This window comes from Triticum urartu, chromosome 2A, assembly GCF_056163025.1.
Source record: "Triticum urartu cultivar PI428250 chromosome 2A, HENAU_Tu73, whole genome shotgun sequence".
NCBI classification, from domain to species: Eukaryota; Viridiplantae; Streptophyta; class Magnoliopsida; order Poales; family Poaceae; genus Triticum; species Triticum urartu.
Genome location: NC_141874.1, coordinates 712,440,881 through 712,457,756, shown reverse-complemented (window position 1 = coordinate 712,457,756; position 16,876 = coordinate 712,440,881). Strand labels below are relative to the sequence as shown.

At 43.7% G+C, this 16,876-nt stretch overlaps 1 pseudogene; it reads right to left on the bottom strand.

Annotated features, from left to right (window-relative positions):
- Positions 1-209: 209 nt before the first annotated feature.
- Positions 210-3,578, bottom strand: LOC147987045 (uncharacterized; annotated as a pseudogene).
- Between the last annotated feature and the right edge of the window lie 13,298 nt (positions 3,579-16,876).

The window sequence follows — 16,876 nt, the reverse complement described above, 5'->3', positions numbered from 1 at the left end:
ATTTCAATATTTCTACTTAACACAACAGAATTACCCCAACCATGTATGTTAAATTAAGAGATGCATTGCAAATGTCTGAAGCAATGTTATGTGCTATATCCATCACATTATCTCAAGGCAGGCAAACTAAGATTTCACCCGAGCTACAACAGTTGCGTCTACAACCAAACTACAACAGTAGTAGCAACAGATGGAGGCAATTGGCTCACCTACAGTAGCTGTCCATGAGCAAAGTTGAGGACGCACGAGGCAGGGGCAGCAGGATGCAGCTTGGGGACATGGTCGGGGAAAACAACCAGCAGCAGCAACTTGGGGACTCGGTCGGGGAACACAACCAGCAGCAACAGCAGGTCCGTGGAACACAACCTGAAATCACATGGGAAGTTATTTATGCTGTAATTTTACTAACAGGAGATCATGCAAACCTACTTCAGTACTGATTTGTGTATATATAAGTCCGAAAGCCGGTCCAGTTTGAGAACTTAAGATCTGAATTTGAACATTCTAAATTTCACAGTTAGTTGAGACTAACTTTTTTAGATGTAATCTCTATTTTTGAGTCGCCAAGTCAAGCCAAGTCGCCGAGGCTATGGCTAGTGGCTTGCTGGCTTGAGTCTGCGACTTGGCTTGATTAGTCGCCCCAAGTCACCATGGCTTAGAATAGGATTTAGGGGTAGAATTAGGATTTATATTACCTTGTAATCTTTTATAGTTGGCAATGGAAATCCCTTTCTGACCTTGTGCAAGCTCGTCTTTGTTGATTGCAGGTGCACCTTGCAGTATAAATGTAAGAGCAAGCATGAGCATCAAGTTGTTTGCACCTTGCAGTATATATGTAATAAGAAACTTGCACATTTGAGTTGAAATAAAGAGGAGAACTTACTTCTTGTGTGTCCATCTATCCCAATTTGTTTTCCTTGATGATCCTTTTCTCTTTGCACCTGATCACCTGATTCAGATAAGGAAAACAGCAGCAGTTCTACATATAAATACCATCACAGATCACAACAACAAGTATTACAACAGAAATTGGGACCAGCCCCAAACAGCAACAGAAATTAAGCACTAGTTCATTACATTTAACTACGAACTACCAAGTTCTTAACGCTTAACAACCAGCCCCAAATCGACCCCAAATCCTATGTCCAAAATAAGAGATAAGCCACACCAGCCCAACCCCAAGCCCCCAACTCCATATGTCCAAAAAGAAGCCACACGGTCCACACCAGCCCCAAATCCTATGTCCAAAATGAGGCACACCAGCCCCAAGAGCCCCCAACTCCATATGTCCAAAATGAGGCACAACAGCCCCAAGAGCCCCCAACTCCATATGTCCAAAATGAAGCCACACCAGCCCAAGTTCCATCAATCGTCCTAGTGATCCAGGTCATCATTAGAGCCAATGGAGCCTCTCTCTTCACCTCCACCTTCACCTTCTTCACCTTGATTTCCCTCTTGATCATCTTCACTTGTTGAATAATCTTCAAGCTCAACCTCCTAATTTGCATCATCCTCCTCGTCCTCATCTTCTCCAACTTGGTGCACTCGAGATCGAGAATGGACATGAGTAACAGCAGCTTGGCTCCCACTCCTACGGCTTCTAAGGTTGCGCAATGGACCTTCAGATGCACCGACAGCTTCGTCAACTTGAGCCCAAGTGATATCAGCCCCTTCATAAACCGGCTGGGCATTATGGTCAACCCATTCATTGTCCCATTGTAAGTCTTCTAGGACTAATGGGTCAGACCTAGTCCCTTTGGAGCCTTCCTCACGAATCTTTTGGAACCTATCGGCATTCTTCCGGCTGTATTGAACATATGACAAATCATTAAGTCTTTGGAACTCCAACCTATTTCTCTTTTTGCTATGGATCTGAAAACAACATACAAGAAAACAATTAGAAAGGCTACCATAAGCACCCCACCAAAGAACTACAGAAGTACAATGAACATCAAGTTGGTACTTACTACTTACATTTTGAAAGCAAGACCAATTTCGTTCGCAACCGGAAGCTGAAGCACAAAGGCTAACTATGTGCTTTGCTAAATGTTGCAGCTCATAAGCAAGGCCACCATAAGCACCCCACCAAAGAACTGCATGAGTACAAATGAAGACAATGTTAGAATTCGTAATCCAAAAAAGATAGGTGCTGAAATTTATGAAAAAGTAGAAGGTTGGAGCTGAAGTAACTTACGAGGACTCTTTTTTGTTCGGTCATTGATTCCCAACTTAGAGCTGAAGCATTCACCTTCACCTCTTTCATAGTCATCAGCCAATCTACTTATCACGCTTCCTTTATCATCATCGGGCTCCATGTGCAATAGCACCTCATTGAACATATGCCTAAGCCTTTGACAATATTGTGCTTTCTCGGGCTTAGCTTTGAGACCATAGATCCTATTTGGGTTTAAGAATAGCGCAGCTCCATACAACTTCACCCCCATTTGAGATTCCCACTTGTCCTCTACTATTTTTATCACCTTCTTAACCAATGTTGGTTTGTCATCTATCGCAGCCTTGATTCTCTCCTTTGCATAATCCATTGCTGCCATAACCTCGGGCATCGCCGGCTTTTCATCGCCATCAACAATCCTTAGCACCCTTAGAAGAGGTAGAGAAACTTTCATGCAAGTCTCTACCGAGTTCCAAAACCTAATGGACAACACATCTTCTTGAACTTTTTGTCCCACCGGTTAGGTTGACAACTTCTTATTGCTATGCCAAACATCACCCACAAACAATTCTTTGAGAGCTTGCCTATGTTTGTGCAAGCTTTGCAAGTTGAGAAAATTTGTGGCAAAGCAAGTAGCTCCAACCCTCACAAGATCACGGTTGCCGGTCTTCACTCTCATTTCATCTAAAACCTTGCCATGCCTGTAGATGAATGTAGACACCCTTTTTCCATTTGTAATACACTCGCTGGATTGCTTGATTTTGCAAATGGACTCCAACATGAGGTTCAAACAATGGGCTGCACAAGGGGTCCACCATAATGTAGGGATCCTCTCCGTTAAGAGTCTACCTGCTGCCTTGTAGTTAGCACCATTATCCGTGCAAATCTGAACCACGTAGCCTCTTCCAATGTCGTTAATCCTTTTCTCCATCAAATCTTCCAACAATTCTTTGTTGGCTACTAGGGCTGATATGTCAATGCTATCAATGAAGAAAGTCCCGGCTGGACTATTGACAAGGAAGTTGACCAATTGCCTAGTCCTCCCATCGGTCCACCCATCGGACATTAGTGTGCAGCCATACTCTTGACAAGCCAGCTCATGTTGCTCTCTCAATGCATGTGTCTTCTTCTTTGCTTTCACAAGAAGTGGAAGCCTAAGAGCATGAATAGTTGGGGGGATGTAGGCTGGACCATATTTCCCGGTGGACTCCAATGCAATCTCAAAGGCTCTTGATCGGGTAACATTGAAGGGAATGGCATTAGCATAGAAAAATGCTGCCCAATGATCATCAACTCTATCCTTATCCTCGGTGGTCCTTTTGAAGCAACCTGCGTTCAATGCGGCTTGAGAAGGATTCTTCGAGTGCCTTAGCTCAATGACTTCTTCCGGAGTCTTCTTAATCATCCCGGCAATTGTTCTTCAAGCCTTTTGTGTTGGTAATTCAGTTTGGACAGTCTCGGCCTTCCTTTTTGCTATTGTCCTACTACTAGTTTGAGTTGCTGTTGCATCCTCTTCTTCATCACCAGTTGTTGTATCTTCTTTATCAGACTCCCCTGGCGTATTATGCTTCTTTGCGTAGGCCTTCATGAAATCCAACATCTGCTTTGAAGCAGCCTCTGGCACCTTCTTGCATTTTATAGAATTCTTCTTCCCTTTAGTACTAGCCCCAGCTAGGTGACGCTTGAACCTTGCTATTCCAGCATGCACATCTGTCCCGCAAAAAGTGCATCGTATCCTATCCCTCCTGTTCATATCATGCGAATACCCATACTTCCACCCAGGGTCTCCCGTCTTTGCCTTCTGCTTAGGATCCTTGGATGGATCATACTGCTCAAGCTCAGGCCCATTGCCGCCGGCTGCACTATTGACAGTTTGGTCAGTCATCCTCTAGCTGCAGCCAAGGTGCCTGCAGAAAAAACAGAGCAGCACAAGTAGTAATTAGTAATTACTAATTAGAGCAGCAGAGCACATCAGTACATAGAGCAGCAGAGCACATCACTACATCAGTACATAGAGCATCAGAGCACATAGATCTACAGCAGAGCACATATAGAGCCCACCCCACATGATCTTTCCTTCGGTCCTTCTACTTCCCCAGTCCCCACAGCAGCAGCAGAGCACGCAGCAGCAGAAGCAGAGCACACAGCAGCAGAAGCAGAGCAAAGAGAGGCAGAGGGGGCGACGAGCCATACCTGCAGTCTTTGCTGGCGCAGGTGCAGGAGAAGATGGAGGCAGAGGCGGAGGAGGCTAGTGGGGGCAGGCCACCGGCGGAGGAAGCTCTTGGGTGCGCGCATCACTCGCGGATCTGGAGGGGCACGTCGCCGGCAGCCGCCGATCTGGAGTCGTAGGTCAGGAGACCCACGCGGTTTCCCTCCATTTCCCTCTCTTCCTCCGTAGTTCCTTCCCGCATGGCTCGCTATTTATCCCCCCCCCCCAAATATCTCTGGCAGGTGGGCCGATCTGGAGCAAGCCACGCGACTGGTAGCTACTAGCCGCTGACTAATCGCGTCAAGTCGCGGGCGAGCCAGTGAGTCGCGCGACTCACTTCCTGAGTCAAGTCGCCTGCGCGAGCCAACCACGCTGCGACGACTCGGCGATTAGTCAGTGACTCAAAAACGTTGGATGTAATGTAACAATTGAGACATCAATGGGGCACAACTTAGTTAGCTACTAATGTTCAGGAAATTCAAAGAGTGTATGTTCTAGCTAACAAAAATATAATACCATGCTTAGGAACTCGGAGCGAGAAAAAGTATGTGTCGCTTAAGAGCTACCACAATTGATACTGGTCAAGGATAAAAATAGGTAGATATCATATAATTCTCATCAGGATCATACATTGAATTCATTAAAGTCTATAGATTCATTTCTTAGATATTGAATTGGGAAATCACAAGAAAAGTAGATTAACCAATGTGTCCAGATAACACAAGAAGGCAAGCACTAGTAAATCTTGACTCTCGTGCCACTACATGTACATAACAAGTATTTGACACATTCCTGCAAGCATGCAAATATAGGCAGTATTATTTGTCTAATGAAATACATGACATATTCTCCTCGCGTATTCTCCAATCAAACACTTGACGGTGGCCAGAGCGAAACGAACAAAGGGAGAGACAAGTCGTCACCTTGCAACAGGGGGACTCATACCCAGCCAAATCGAAACAAATTGAACCCGTGGCGGCAACTTCTATATAAAACATTTGCTCAAAATGATGCTCAAGAGGAAGACACACTTTCTCAACATTGCATTCAATCATATAGACCAAATTGCAAAAATAAGAACAGTGGATAATCATAGTCTAGATCACGCCACAAAAAAACATCAAAATCATAGAACATATAGGTTGCATCATGATTCTAAGAAACAATGTGCTAGAGAAGTAGGCTTGCAATGCAAACTTTCTGCAAAGGGTTGCAAAACAAACTACCAACAGCCGCAAAAGCATGTGAACTAAATAAATCCTAATAACAAACAGAGGGCACCAAGAAATAAATACAATAAACGTGTGAAGTAAATCCTACTGGCAACTTCATTTTAGCACCAACAATCAGAAGAATGAGGATGTTAATTAGATTGTACATGCCTACACACACAAAATTCAAAACTATAACTAAGGCGAGTGGGGAAAGATATGGGGCAGTAAGTGTCGACGAAGGACTCGACCATCTCCCTCCGCTCCTCCTTAGTCTTCCTCATCCATGGCTTATTCTCCTGAACCTGCACGCAGCACCGCCCCATTCCTTCAGACAACCAGACAAGATGTGCACAAACTGCACAAATCAGATGCGGAGATATTAACAAAACAAACCAGAAGAAGACAAGGGGAGGATGGTTTCGGGCGCTAGGAGAGATGGAGGCAGCATCCACACAGTTCACTGAATATCTCAGACACTGCATCTTCAGGTCTGACAAGGCAGGGAGAGGGAGGGGGTTACCTGTAGCTGCAGGGTGGGAGTTGGGCGAGGTCCATGGTGACCTTCCTTGCTTCCTCCCTCCCTGCTCGGGTTTTTTCTTCTTCTCCTGCAGCAATGGAAAGGGAGGACCATGGCATCACCAATAGTACAGAACTGACCAACAAACAAAAGCAGAAGAAAATCGAAATCGAAACGAATCAGGCACCTTGATGATGGAGCTCCATGGATGGCTTGGAGAAGGTCGGAGCCGAGGAGGTGCAGCGAGCAATGGAAAGGGAGGAAGGATGGAGGCGGTAGCGGGGCGACGCAGCCGATCTCTGTCGCTTCGCGTGGGTCCTGGCCGCCGGGTCGATCTGGGACTGAGAGAGAAGGTGCACGTGACGTATGTAGGGGCTCGCCGGTGGGGAGGTCACCGGGGTGGGGGTGCTGGGCAGCGGCGGCGCCGTGGGATGGGCATGAATCGGGAGGGGAATGGAAGAGACAGAGAGCTACGCAGGCTCGACGCGGTCGAAGGGCGGGAAGAAGAAGTCGGCGAGCAGCGGGTTGCTGCTACTATCGGCGTACGCAATGGCGTCGGGGGCAGCGGCGGATTAGGTGGAGGGGGCGGGGGTGGCGGAAGGGGTGGTCGGGGCTGGGGGAGGAAGGGGCGGCAACGGCGAGGAGATGGAAGGGGCGTGTCGATCTGGATCGGAGGAGGCGCCGGCGCATTGGATCCGCAAGGGTGGGGGTCTCCGACACTCTCAGAGGAGGTGAGGGGCGCGCGCGGGCGGTAGAGGTGCGAGAGGAAGGAGAAGAGAGTGAGGACAGAAAGAAAGAAGGCGGGGGGTGGATGGAAAATGTGCTCGAGGACTTAGGACAGCTAGGGTTTCGGCTTAGGTGGGCTTCGGGTGAGGACAGCCATTGGATCCGGGAGCATCCGACGGTGATCCATCCATGATCCGCGTGAAACGCCCACGGACCAATCAAAATGCAATACACGCGTACGATGTCATGACCATCTATATTGGTCGTAGTTAACTAAAAAATTGGTCGCAGTTGACTAAAACTTTGTTTTCCATTTTTTGAATGCCCGAAATGAGCTTTGTTTTTGAAAGATCTACAATATATTTGTTTCAAAATTGGACCAAATCAATTTCCTAAAATACTAGGCCATCTTTAATGCACAATTAACCAAATGGTTGGGTGTCAAAAGTTTTGATCCGCCTCTGGTGAAAAAGACAAATTTCTGCCGATTCAGCAGGAAGCGGGTCAAATTTGAACTGTAGCTGCCTCATAGTTTGCTATTTATTTTTTCCAAAAATCATTTCCAGGTACATAAGTATCTATTTAATCAGAGAAACATCAAAAAAAATCAAGATTCAACCGCTAGCTAGGAATGGTCAAGCCCGCCGTTTTGACCGCATTTTGAAACGGGCATAAAAATTCAAAAAAGATCAAAAAAATTGGAAAACCTTCGCGTTGTGTCATTATATGTGACCAAGTTTCTAGGAAAAATAATAAACTTGTAATACGGCATTTATTTTAAAAAAGTGTTCTCAGAAACGAGCTATCATGCGTGAAGATTCATGGCTTTCAAGCCAAATGATCAATCTTATGGCCACATTCATGGCACAGCTTGTTTAAATGATCTCATATTGTGCACAAGGGTGCATCTTGGAATTCCAAACAATGTTGCCTAAGGCAGTTTTCACTTTCATTGCACAAAAGAGCCATTTTCCATTTTCCGAGTGCCCCAAATGAGGTTTTTTTGTGAAGGACCTATCATATATTTGTTGCAAAATTGGACCAAATCAATTTTATAAAATACTAGGCCATATTTAATGCACAATTGACAAAATGGTTGGGTGTCAAAAGTTTTGATCCACCTCTGGTGAAAAAGACAAATTCCCGCCGATTCAGTTGGAAGCGGGTCAAATTTGAACTGCAGGTGCCTCGTAGTTTGCTTTTTATTTTTTCCAAAAATCATTTCTAGGTAAATAAGTATCTATTTAATCAGAGAAACATCAAAAGTTTTCCAAGATTCAACCACTAGCTAGAAACGGTCAAGCCCGCCGTTTTGACCGCATTTTGAAACGGGCATAAAAAATTCAAAAAAATCAAAAAATTTGGAAAACCTTCGCATTGTGTCATTATATGTGACCAAGTTTCCAGGAAAAATAATAAACTTGTAATACGGAAATTATTTTAAAAAAGTGTTCTCTGAAATGAGCTATCATGCGTGAAGATTCATGGCTTTCAAGCCAAAATGATCAATCTTATGGCCACATTCATGGCATATTTTGTTCAAATGATCTCATATTGTGCACAAGGGTGCATCTTGGAATGGCAAACAATGTTGCCTAAGGAAGTTTTCATTTTCTTTGCACGGAAAATTCATTTTCCATTTTCCGAGTGCCTGAAATGAGTTTTTTTATGAAGGACCTACCATATATTTGTTGCAAAATTGGACCAAATCAATTTTATAAAATACTAGGTCATATTTAATGCACAATTGACAAAATGGTTGGGTGTCAAAAGTTTTGATCCACCTCTGGTGAAAAAGACAAATTCCCGCCGATTCAGTAGGGAGCGGGTCAAATTTGAACTACAGCTGCCTCATAGTTTGCTATTTATTTTTTCCAAAATCATTTCTGGTTACATAAGTACCTATTTAATCATAAATACATGGTTTGGTGGCAATACGTCGAGGTTTGGATGGTGGCCGAGGGCCCCAACTCTAGAGCGCGTAAACTCGCATGCTCGCCGCGTGGTCACCGCGTGACCGTGGCGTTGCCATGTGTTCTGAGAGTGAGGAGAGAAAGAAAGGAGGCGGGGGTGGATGGAAAATGTGCACGAGGACTCAGGACAGCTAGGGTTTCGGCTTAGGTGGGCTTCGGGTGAGGACAGCCGTTGGATCCAGGAGCATCCGGCGGTGATCCATCCATGATCCGCGTGAAACACCCATGGACCAATCAAAATGCAATACACGCATATGATGTCATGACCATCTATATTGGTCGTAGTTAACTAAAAAATTGGTCGCAGTTGACTAAAACTTTGTTTTCCATTTTTTGAATGCCCGAAATGAGCTTTGTTTATGAAAGATCTACAATATATTTGTTGCAAAATTGGACCAAATCAATTTTCTAAAATACTAGGCCATGTTTAATGCACAATTAACCAAATGGTTGGGTGTCAAAAGTTTTGATCCGCCTCTGGTGAAAAAGACAAATTTCTGCCGATTCAGCAGGAAGCGGGTCAAATTTGAACAGTAGCTGCCTCATAGTTTGCTATTTATTTTTTTCCAAAAATCATTTCCAGGTACATAAGTATCTATTTAATCACAGATACATCAAAAAAATTCAAGATTCAACCACTAGCTAGGAACGGGCAAGCCCGCCGTTTTGACCGCATTTTGAAACGGGCATAAAAAATTCAAAAAAATCAAAAAATTTGGAAAACCTTCGCATTGTGTCATTATATGTGACCAAGTTTCTAGGAAAAATAATAAACTTGTAATACGGCATTTATTTTAAAAAAGTGTTCTCAGAAACGAGCTATCATGTGTGAAGATTCATGGCTTTCAAGCCAAATGATCAATGTTATGGCCACATTCCTGGCACAGTTTGTTTAAATGATCTCATATTGTGCACAAGGGTGCATCTTGGAATTCCAAACAATGTTGCCTAAGGGAGTTTTCAATTTCTTTGCACAAAAGAGCCATTTTCCATTTTCCGAGTGCCCGAAATGAGTTTTTTTTTTTGGGAAGGACCTACCATATATTTGTTGCAAAATTGGACCAAATCAATTTTCTAAAATAATAGGCCATATTTAATGCATTATTGATAAAATGGTTGGGTGTCAAAAGTTTTGATCCACCTCTGGTGAAAAAGACAAATTCCCATCAATTTAGTTGGAAGCGGGTCAAATTTGAACTGCAGGTGCCTCATAGTTTGCTCTTTCTTTTTTCCAAAAATCATTTCTAGGTAAATAAGTATCTATTTAATCAGAGAAACATCAAAAGTTTTCCAAGATTCAACCACTAGCTAGGAACGGTCTAGCCCGCCGTTTTGACCGCATTTTGAAACGGGCATAAAAAATTCAGAAAAATCAAAAAATTGGAAAACATTCGCATTGTGTCATTATATGTGACCAAGTTTCCAGGAAAAATAATAAACTTGTAATACGGAAATTATTTTAAAAAAGTGTTCTCAGAAATGAGCTATCATGCGTGAAGATTCATGGCTTTCAAGCCAAATGATCAATCTTATGGCCACATTCATGGCATAGTTTGTTTAAATGATCTCATATTGTGCACAAGGGTGCATCTTGTAATTCCAAACAATGTTGCCCAAGGGAGTTTTCACTTTCATTGCACAAAAGAGCCATTTCCATTTTCCGAGTGCCCCAAATGAGGTTTTCTTATGAAGGACCTACCATATATTTCTTGCAAAATTGGACAAAATCAATTTTATAAAATACTAGGCCATATTTAATGCATAATTGACAAAATGGTTGGGTGTCAAAAGTTTTGATCCACCTCTGGTGAAAAAGACAAATTCCCGTCGATTCAGTTGGAAGCGGGTCAAATTTGAACTGCAGGTGCCTCATAGTTTGCTTTTTATTTTTTCCAAAAATCATTTCTTGGTAAATAAGTATCTATTTAATCAGAGAAACATCAAAAGCTTTCCAAGATTCAACCACTAGCTAGGAACGGTCAAGCCCGCCGTTTTGACCGCATTTTGAAACGGGCATAAAAAATTCAAAAAAATCAAAAAATTGGAAAACTTTCGCATTGTGTCATTATATGTGACCAAGTTTCCCGGCAATATAATAAACTTGTAATACGGAAATTATTTTAAAAAAGTGTTCTCAGAAATGAGCTATCATGCGTGAAGATTCATGGCTTTCAAGCTAAAATGATCAATCTTATGGCCACATTCATGGCATAGTTTGTTCAAATGATCTCATATTGTGCACAAGGGTGCATCTTGGAATGGCAAACAATGTTGCCTAAGGAAGTTTTCATTTTCTTTGCACGGAAAATTTATTTTCTATTTTCCGAGTGCCTGAAATGAGTTCTTTTATGAAGGACCTACCATATATTTGTTGCAAAATTGGACCAAATCAATTTTATAAAATACTAGGACATATTTAATGCACAATTGACAAAATGGTTGGGTGTCAAAAGTTTTGATCCACCTCTGGTGAAAAAGACAAATTCCCGCTGATTCTGGTGGAAGCGGATCAAATTTGAACTACAGCTACCTCATAGGTTGCTATTTATTTTTTCCAAAAATCATTTATAGTTACATAAGTACCTATTTAATCATAAATACATGGTTTGGTGGCGATACGTCCTGGTTTGGACGGTGGCCGAGGGGCCCCAACTCTAGAGCGCATAAACTCGCATGCCCGCCGCGTGGTCACCGCGTGACCGTGGCGTTGCCATGTGTTCTGGGCTGCCTAGTAATGTCTAGTGGGTTGGGAACTCTCCAGGTAGGTGCTAAGAAGAAAATCACAACATAAGATTCTCACGAGGAGACCGATCGATGCTCAAACATTAATAAGCAGCCAAGTGTTTGATTAGCGGTACGGGAAATGCACATGGCTAATGGGTGTGAGTTTTGGCTGAGGATGATCAATTACTAATAAGACCATCGTCACAAATTTTCAACTCAAAAGGAGGAGCCTAGGTGGTACTTGCTTTGCAAAGTACCACACTGGACATAAATACGAATGTTCAAGCCAGGCTCAAAATAATGAATGGATTGAGCTGGCATTTGGTGGAGGATGGTAATTTGGGTAGAGGAAAGCACTGTAGAAAATGGATACCATTTGGACATGCCAAAGTGGTACTTCCTTCACAAAGTGTTTTTCTGAAGATAATAGGAAAATGAATATTTTTGAATTATTTTTGAACTACGCAAGGAAGGTTTTTTACATATTTGACGAAGATATGACCCAAAGAATTTATGAGATTTTTTTGGGAATTTTGGGAATGACAGAAATATAGGTTGCTTCACAACCTAGGGCAAAAACTACCACATGGACATGACACATAGGCAAAACTGATGAGGTGGCGCCTAGTCATAGCAACCCACCACAATTTACAAGGTTATGACCATCTATATTGGTCATGATCAGCTAGAAATAAGGCAGCGGACCAGTGCTATCTGCTTTATGACCATTTTGTGTAAGGAAATTACGACCTTTCTGACCAAAATGGTCGTTGTAGTTTAGGGTTTGGAACCCCCCGAACAGCTTTTGACCAATTGGTCTGAAATGGTCATAGATCTATGACCAATTCTTCCAGGGTCACTGATAGAAGGTCACTAGTTGACATATTTCTTGTAGTGATTCCTCGGCCGCAAGGACTTCAGTCCATCCGTCAGCTAGCAAATCTTGATCAGCTTGAAGCTGTTGTTGCTTTTTCTTAAGGCTATTTGCCGTGGCTATAAGCCGACGCTTGAAGCGTTCTTGTTCGACGGGATCCTTAGGCACGACAAATTCGTCATCGTCGAGGCTTGCCTCGTCTTCGGAGGGAGGCATGTAATTATCATCCTCCACCTCTCCATCTCTCGCTCTCTCGGGAGGGCTGGCTTCTCCATCCTCCTGCTCTAAATCTTGCTGGAGGGGATTGTTGTCGTCTTCGGCACTGTCCGGAGTGCTATTATCTCCTGTGTCGGTATCACCGCTTTTGGCTTGGCGAGACTTAGAGCGGCGTCACTGACGTCGGCGCTTGGGTTGCTTCTTGGAGGGGTCATCCTCCGCTGTCTCGTCGCCATTGCCTTCCATATATATATCATATGATGAGGTGGCTGTCCAGTGCCCTATGGGCAGTGGTTCTTGTTTGGCTCCTGCATCATCGTCCATGCCGTCGATGTCTTTAGAGTCGAAGTCGAGCATGTTGGTCAAGTCATCGACAGTGGTACTAAGTGGGTGGTGGGTGGGCGGTGAATTTCTTCGTCATCCGCATCCCAATCCTGCTGGACATAGTTCGGCCAGGACTCTCCTGACAAGGAGAGAGACCTTAATGAGTTCAGTATGTCGCCGAAGGGCGAGTACTGAAAGATATCCACGGAGGTAAACTCCATGATCGGTGCCCAGTCTGATTCGATAGGCACGGGCGCAGGCGGTTCGGAGTCCGTGGCCGGGGAAGGATCCGGCAGCTTGGCATCATGGCTCTCGTGAGGGGTAAGGTCGATACTTGGCTCGATCGCCGCTGAGGATGCAGCCTCCGTGGCGGGGTCTATCCACCCGTCCATGGATGGCGCAACTGGTTCCGAATTGAGGGTCGGAGCGGTTGCCGGTGCGATCTCCTGAACACTGTCCGATGGTAGAGCTAAATCATGCTCATCGTGACCATGTGGCGCACTAGGCAGGGGCTCGAATCCGTCGAAGATCAAGTCTCCGCGGATACAACCGTGTAGTTTAAGCTTCGAAACCTGACCTGGTGGCCAGGGCCGTAACTCTCGATCTGCTCCAGATGGCCAAGCGAATTGGCCCGCGGTGCGAAGCCACCGAATACAAAGATCTGTCCGGGGAGAAAAGTCTCACACTGGACTACATCGCTATCGATGATTGAAGGAGCCATCGGGCCTAATGACGATGACACAGAGGAACTCTCAATGAAAGCACCAATGTCGGTGTCAAAACCGGCGGATCTCGGGTAGGGGGTCCCGAACTGTGCGTCTAAGGCGGATGGTAATAGGAGGCAGGGGACACGATGTTTTACCCAGGTTCGGGCCCTCTTGATGGAGGTAAAACCCTACGTCCTGCTTGATTATTCTTGATAATATGAGTAGTACAAGAGTAGATCTACCACGACATCGGAGAGGCTAAACCCTAGAAGCTAGCCTATGGTATGACTGTATGTTGTCCTACGGACTAAAACCCTTCAGTTTATATAGACACCGGAGAGGGCTAGGGTTACACAAGGACGGTTACAAAGGAGGAGATATACATATCCGTATTGCCTAGCTTGCCTTCCACGCCAAGTAGAGTCCCATCCGGACACGGGACGAAGTCTTCAATCTTGTATCTTCATAGTCCAACAGTCCGGCCAAAGGATATAATCCGGCTATCCGGATACCCCCTAATCCAGGACTCCCTCAATCGCGTTGCGACGCACCTGAGGCTCCGTCCGGCGATGGCACAGGTGTGGGCGACCATCATGCAAAAGGTGACGAGATACATCGCGTGGATGGAAGACGGCAATATGATGGCGCCGGTGTCGGCGCAACCACATACCAGACGACCCACTATAGCGCCATTGCGTCCAAACCGCCTTCCGCTAAGGTTGATTACCAGGATATTGTTTTGATTTGGAAGAGGTATTTATAAGACATGTGGAGATGTTGTATACGAACTCCTACGAACGTGTTAGGATCCGCTTGTTTGAAAACAAATGATGAAGAGAAGAAACAAGGGATGAATGCATAGATCTTTTTTCTAGAAAACGAACACATAGATAAAAGCCCATGCATGGTTGGCGTTCCATGAAAGCCCATCAACGCACAACTAAATCACCCAAGCCAACTTAGCATGCCAGCGAACCAACAGTGTAGAAAACTTTAGCGTAGAAAATCGATTGGTCCCTATTTTGGTCCGAATAGTTATCGTAGATCCATTAAATCTCAACCATCAATCTTTATGATTTACACAAAATCAACAAATATAAATAGGTGACTTATGGAGAACCGGGAAAGGCTCCGTGATACGTCTCCGTCATATCTATAATTTTTTATTGTTCCATGCCAATATTCTACAACTTTCATATACTTTTGGCAACTTTTTATACTATTTTTGGGACTAACATATTGATCCAGTGCCAGTTCCTGTTTTTTGCATGTTTTCTGTTTCGCAGAATATCCATATCAAATGGAGTCCAAACGGGATAAAAACTGACAGAGATTTTTTTTTGGAATATATATGATTTTTGGGAAGAAAAATCCATGCGAGACGGTGCCCAAGGGGGCCACAAGGCGGTTGATGCCCTTCTTTCGCCGCAAGAAAGCTAATATCCAGGTAGAGATCGTGTTAAAATTTCAGCCCAATCGGAGTTATGGATCTCCGGAAATATAAGAAACGGTGAAAGGGCAGAATCTGAGAACGCAGAAACAAAGAGTGACAGAAGCTTCAACCTAGCATAGAAATTGATGCATACGGGATTGAAGGGGGACCAATATATCTTAATGCTATGGTTGGGTTTTACCTTAATGAATGTTAGTAGTTGCGGATGCTTGCTAATAGTTCCAATCATAAGTGCATACAATTCCAAGTCAGGGATGACATGCTAGCAGTGGCCTCTCCCACATAATACTTGTTATCGGTCTAGTAAAGTAGTCAATTGCTTAGGGGCAATTTCACAACTCCTATCACCACTTTTCCACACTCTCTATATTTACTTTATTGCTTATTTACTTAAACAGCCCCTACTTTTTATTTACGTAATCTTTATTATCTTGCAACCCTATCCAACAACACCTACAAAGTACTTCTAGCTTCATAGTTGTTCTAGGTAAAGCGAATGTCAAGCGTGCGTAGAGTTGTATCGGTGGTCGATAGAACTTGAGGGAATATTTGTTCTACCTTTAGCTCCTCGTTGGGTTCGACACTCTTACTTATCGAAAACTGTTGCGATCCCCGATACTTGTGGGTTATCACTCCGTACTTTAATATTAGGTATAGAAGAAGAAAAAGAAAAAAGATAGGACTTTGCATACTTCTAGTGAATGTGAGGTAGAAAAACCATCTCATGTTGATAATGATGTCTCTATTTCTGATGTTGAAACTCAATCTGGTAATGAACATTCACCTAGTGATAATGAGAATGACAAGGATGATGTGCATTTAGATGTCAATGAGACAATGATAAAGAACCAGATAATGATGCTGAAATAGAACCTGATGTTGATCTTGATAACCCACCTTCTAAAAATAAATGGTATGATAAGAGAGACTTTTTTGCTAGAAAACATGGTAAATAAAGAGAACCATGGGTTCAAAAACCCATGCCCTTTCCACCTAAACCATCTAAGAAAAAGCTGAGGAAGAATTTGAACGCTTTATTGAAATGCTTAGGCCAGTCTTTTGCGTACTCGTTTGACCGATATTTTAAAGATGGCCCCTTATGCTAAATATATGAAAGATATTGTCACTAATAAAAGAAAAATAACTGAAGCTGAAATCTCCACCATGCTTGCTAATTATTCTTTTAAGGATGGAGTACCTAAGAAACTAGGAGACCCGAGAATACCAACTATACCATGTTCCATCAAAAGAAGTTATGTCAAAACTGCCTTATGTAATTTAGGAGCTGGTGTTAGTGTTATGCCTTTCTCTTTATACAGAAGACTTTATAGAAAAAACTTACACCCATTGAAATATCATTGCAAATGGATAACAAATCAACTACCATACCCATCGGTGTTTGTGAGGATGTGCCTGTTGTGGTTGCAAATGTTACTATCTTAATAAACTTTGTTATACTTGATACGCCCGAGGACGACAACATGTCGATTATCCTTGGTAGGCCCTTTTTGAACACTGCGGGTGACGGTGTCCTAGACTAGGGGGTACTCACCACATCGTCTCCCAACTAGGTGGATCGGGTCGAGGACCCCCATGGCGGTTCACTATTGGGCCAGTTCGGACAGCCTGTGACATGTACGAGGAAGATTCCACAAGACTTGGTGATCAAGACAAGGACTCCTCTCCACCAACGTATCTGACTAGGACTCTTGTTATACTAGGCCCCCGGTACATTATATAAGCCGAGGCCAGGCTAGTCGATAGAT